We start from the raw sequence: 6,000 nt of genomic DNA on the forward strand, positions 1-6,000 counted from the left end.
CCAGGTTCAGCTCCAGCTCCCCACCTGCAGAGGAATCGCTTTACAGGCGGTGAAGCAGGTCTGCAGGTGTCTTTCTCTCCCCCTCTCTGTCTTTCCCTCCTCTCTCCATCTCTCTCTGTCCTATCCAACAACCACAACATCAATAACAACAATAATAACTACAACAACAATAAAACAAGGGCAATGAAAGGAAAAAAATACAAAAAAAAAGAAGAAGAAGAATGTCAGATATCAGAACTCCTTAGATATCACTATACAGAACAGGTAGAACTAGGAATCTAGTTGGAGTTCATACATAGGAAGGCATTTAAATTTAGTAGAATTTTTAGTAGTCTTGGTTTTCAAATAATTTTATGTAAACTCATAGCAAGAAATACATTTTACATTATAATCTAGTACAATCACATAAATAGAGCTGGAACAAAGATTTCTCAAAATAATGTTCTTAACTTTAGATGATAGTCTATTTTCTCCTCTTCTTCTTTCTCTATTTCCTCCTTTCAGTGCTGCTTACCCAATACACTAAGTTCATGGTTCCCAAAAGGATAATTATAGATTGAAAAACATTTACCTAGAATAGTGGTAGGGAATATCATGAAAATTGAAATAATGCAACTATTATATTAAACATTTGCCATCTTTATCTACAAAAAGAAAAATGAAAAATCAGCAAGCAAGGGAACATAGTACTCCCGTAATCCTAACATCCCTACCAGATGTCCTATTTCATTTCCTAGTTTCTGGTTCAGTCCAGACAGTCTGTGAACATCCATAAGGAGCATAGGAGGAAAAGCAGATCAGAAATGGGAAATGAGGCACTAGTCACCTAGCCCCAACACTATGCATTTTGATTAAATTAATTTTATGCCTTTTAATTAAATTAATTTTCATATTTGGACTTTTTAATATTTACTTCACAGAAATACAAAGAAAGAAGACAAAATATTTCTGCATTTTCAACATTTGGTGAAAATCATTTTGGATTTCTCTATATGTTTATGTAACTTAGAGATTCAGAATATGGCTAAGTGGTTTATGATTGGGTAAAGATTATCCTAAATATCCTAGGATAGATAGTAGGATATCAGTATCCTAGAAAACAAATAGGTTTACTTTCTTGTTTTTCTGTTCTCCAGGGCTCTCTAACTTAAATCCTGCAATGGAAGAGTCTATAAGGGCAGAAACATTGATTACCTTACTCACCAAAGAATCTCAAGGCTTAGCACAAACCACTCATTTGAACTCTATCTCATAAATTTTATTTATTTTATGTATTACATTTATTGTTATTTATTCATTTATTTGCCAGAGTATTGCTCAGCTCTGGCTTATGGCGGTGTCAGATATTCAATCTGAGACCTCAAGCAAAAAAGTCTGTTTTATAGACCACTGCACTGTCTCCTGGGCCTAGTACTACCATTTTATACCACTACAATGTTGAACAGAGGACAGACATGGGCCAAGGTGACAGAGAATTCTGTAATTGGGAGTTATGAGTCTGGAACCAGTTGAATGCCTTTAATGCTCTCATTTCTCAAGTTTACCTTTCTCATCCATCTGTCTCTATGGCAAGGATGCTGCTTAATGCATACACCACATACTTCACTAATGATGGTTTCCACTGTCTTGTTGTAGTCTCTGTTATAATAAGTGCTAAATGGTCCTCGGTGTCTGAGCCATGCATCCATTAATATTTATGCCTCCTGAGAGTGATGTGTTGCCCCAATGATTTGCAGGCATGAGCAGGTGCTCCTGATAGAAGAATAAGTAGGCATCCTCTCTCGGGAAATGGCAACTTTCAGTCTTCCTGTCACAGAAAAGATCTGGGTTGGTGAGGAAAACATCCATAATCCTCATGGAGTAGCCTCTTATTCAACTGATAGACTTGGGCCACTGGTTTGGGAAAGATTAGGGGAAAGGTGGAGACTTGACTAACATCTCCATGGGAGAAAAGAAAGCTCTTCTTTCTCCACTGCTGTAATGTCAGTAGTAAACTGCACATATCCCAAGTTTCTGAAATTGTTTCCAGTTGTGTCCAAAGTCCAACTTTCTACAAACTTGTTCACTGTACAAAGCTTTAGTAAAACAACATTAGTCATTATGCATATTGAGTACAAAATGTGATGTCTACTTCAATGTTTGAATTATCAAATGATGACTATAGAAATAAACCAGTGGAGTGGAATCAGAGCACTACCAGTTCTAAGTGATTGAATTTACTGTGACCCATTAATTCAAATATCAGATGGGGATGAACTTTTTACATAAGGGAAGGTTGTGGTAACCAGTATTCAATGAATTAACAGTGTTAAAATTTTTACATGTCATATAGGTTTTATCACCTTTAAATATCTGACAAAGTCCAGTTCAATGCTGATAGCATACATTGACTTTCCCTACACAATAATGGTTATGCAAAAGACTGTCATACCAGATACTCTGAGGTCCTAGGTTCAATCCCCAGCACCACCATAAACCAGAGCTGAGCAGTGCTCTGGTCTTTTTCTTTGTGTCTTTCTATATCTCTCTCATTAAAATAAAACCAATAAAAAATATTTTTAAAGTCTCTAACTGCTGAATTAGGTAATAAAAAGGTATAGCTTCTGTATGGCTAGTTCTAATCACAGGATTCAGACACCATGTTGTGAGAAACATCAGGTATTCAGGGAGGTCACAGTGGGGGGGGGGGGTTGCAGAGATGGAAGGTGGTTTCCAGCTCATCAGCACCAGTAGAAATCTAGCCAACATAGTATTCCATTGTGTATATATACCACAGCTTTCTCAGCCACTCATCTGTTGTTGGGCACCTGGGTTGCTTCCAGGTTTTAGCTATTATGAATTGTGCTGCTATGAACATAGGAGTACATACCTCTTTTTGGTTGGGTGTTATGTATAACCCCTGGAGAGGAATTACTGGATCATATGGAAGGTCCATGTCTAGCCTTCTGAGAGTTTTCCAGACTGCTCTCCACAGAGGCTGTACCAATTTACATTCCCACCAGCAATGTAAAATGGTTCCTCTGTCCCCACATCCTCTCCAGCATTTGTTGCTGCTGTCCTTTTTGATGTATGCCATTCTTACAGGAGTGAGGTGGTATCTTAGTGTTGTCTTAATTTGCATTTCTCTGACAATCAGTGACCTAGAGCAGTTTTTCAAATGTTTGTTAGCCTTTTGGATCTCCTCTGTAGTGAATGTTTTGTTCATATCCTCTGCTCATTTTTGGATGGGGTCATTTGCTTTTTCGGTGCTAAGTTTGCTGAGCTCTTTATATATTTTGGTGATTAGTTTCTTGTCTGATGTATGGCATGTGAAGCTATCAAGAACAATGAACCCACCTTCTCTGACCCATCTTGGACAGAGCTAGAAGGAATTATGTTAAGTGAGCTAAGTCAGAAAGATAAAGATGAGTATGGGATGATCCCACTCATCAACAGAAGTTGAGTAAGAAGATATGAAAGGGAAACCAAAAGCAGGACCTGATCAAATTGTAAGTAGGGCACCAAAGTAAAAACCCTGTGGTGAGGGGTAGACATGCAGCTTCCTGGGCCAGTGGGGGGTGGGAGTGGGTGGGAGGGATGGGTCACAGTCTTTTGGTGGTGGGAATGGTGTTTATGTACACTCCTAGCAAAATGTAGACATATAAATCACTAGTTAATTAATATGAGAGGGGGAAAATCAATTGTATGTCTCAAAGTTTTTCAAAACACAAACTGCATCTTTTTAATATATAGGGTGTGTATTTGATATGCGGACTCTCTCAAAAGCCTAGACCAAGTAGATTAGAAGCATCCAATAGCACAGCTATATACAAGATACTGGATACTGTACAGCAAACCATAACAAAAGGACTTTTCAAAGTTAACCCAATTACCAAATAATGTGATGATAACATTAACTATCGATTGTCTTTTTTAACCCTAAGACAGCAGGAACCTCACATCTCCACTATAGAGCCCCTACATCCCCCAGTCCTGGAACCCTTGGATAGGGCCCACTTTCCCATATGTGTCTCCCAATCCATACCAAATAATATTGCATCCGCCAATCACAACCTAACCAACGCAACGATTGCCACCTCAACATGCTTCACCTCAGACTGTGTCCAGAGACTTCATGAGTGGAATGACAACCCTTCAGCGTCATTACTCGGGTGAGACCTTTCCTTTTATAGTACACTCTAATTTCATCTCAGGTGGTTCACTTTCTAACAAAGTCCCATAACCTCGATATACACCAGTTTCTGTGAGAGAGAGCTTATGTTCACACGTATCCATAAACTACTGCAAAATATATACCTGAAAGCAGAAGTACACTAGAGTTTGCAGTGAGTACCTCCCTAACACTTCCTCTCCACTATTCTAAGCTTTGGGTCCATGATTGCTCAACAATTTGTTTGGCTTCGTATGTTAACTCTCTTTTCAATCACCAGGCTCCAGATGCCACCAGGATGCTGGCCAGGCTTCCCTGGATTGAAGACCCCACCTATGTGTCCTGGAGCTCAGCTTCCCCAGAGACACACCCTAATAGGGAAAGAGAGAGGCAGACTGGGAGTATGGACCGACCAGTCAATGCCCATGTTCAGCGGGGAAGCAGTTACAGAAGCCAGACCTTCTACCTTCTGCAACCCTCAATGACCCTGGGTCCATGCTCCCAGAGGGATAGAGAATGGGAAAGCTATCAGGGAGGGGGTGGGTTATGGAGATTGGGTGGTGGGAATTGTGTGGAGTTGTACCCCTCCTACCTTATGGTTTTGTTAATTAATCCTTTCTTAAATAAAAAAAAAAAGAAGAAAATATCCATAAAACAAACAAAAAAAAAAAAAGAAATCTGGCCAACAGTTCAGACATCTGAGTAAGAAAGCTCTAGATAAATCCCGCTCTCATCCTTCAAGCCACCCAGTTAATACCACATAGAGCATGGGCGAGTCACCTTGCCATACTAGTTTGCTGTGATGGCCTTTGTTTTCAAAGTATCACAGACTGAATGACTGAAAAACAGAGATTTCCTTTCTCACCATTCTGGTGGCCAGAAGTCTGAGATCAAGGTATTGACAGGTTGGTTCTTTCTGAAGATTAGAAAGAAGGCTCTGTACCAGGCCTCTCTCTTTGACTTGAGACTTTGCTGTGCCTTCATAACTCCTGCCCTTTGTCCCTGTCTGCATCCAAACATGCTCTTCTTATAAGGACTCTTAGTCACATTGGATAAGTATCTATACAAATCACCTTGTAAAGGCCCTTTTTCCAAATATAGTCACAGTCTAAGTTGTAGGATACTAGAACCTGAATTATAAGAGACATAATTCAAGCCTGCAAAAGTTGTAGGCTCAAGAACAAAATAAATGTGTCATTGCTTTCAACCACTAAGACTTAGAGTGGTTTTTTAGGTGATGCTCAGAATGTATCATCCTTTGACGGTGCACACAACCAAGGCCAGCCTAGAGGTAAAAACCTGAAAGGGAGTTTCAGGGACCACATGTTTAGGGCCATCTCTGGTTCACTGTTCAAGATTTGTTCACTGGTTATAAGGAATGAAACCCACTGAAGTAGCTTCCACTTGCAGAGATGAGGAGGACAGATGGTTTGAGGTTGGTTTGTTTATTGATTTGGTTTGGTTTGGTTTGGTTTGGTTTGGTTTGGTTTGGTTTGGTTTGGTTTGGTTTGGTTTGGTTTGGTTTGGTTTGGTTTGGTGTCATCTGACCCTCATGCATGCACAGTTTCACCTCTCCAGGGGACTTTTTCATTCAGATAGAAAGAGTCTTGAGATTGAAATTGAGAGACATCACAATACTAAAGCTTTTCCCCGGGGCCATTTATCACTCCCCATATGGTGTCAGGTTCTAACCTGAGTTGCACACATGCCAAGACAGCTTACTTAATAAGCTATTTTTTCGGTCAGAGGTCAAATTATTTTTATAAGAATAAACACAGAACAACAGAAAGATTCAGTCAACTAGAAATCTAAGTCCAAACACAGCAATAATGTTGGGTCTTGTAGCAGTT

The sequence above is a fragment of the Erinaceus europaeus genome, chromosome 1 (assembly GCF_950295315.1).
Source record: "Erinaceus europaeus chromosome 1, mEriEur2.1, whole genome shotgun sequence".
Taxonomy (NCBI): domain Eukaryota; kingdom Metazoa; phylum Chordata; class Mammalia; order Eulipotyphla; family Erinaceidae; genus Erinaceus; species Erinaceus europaeus.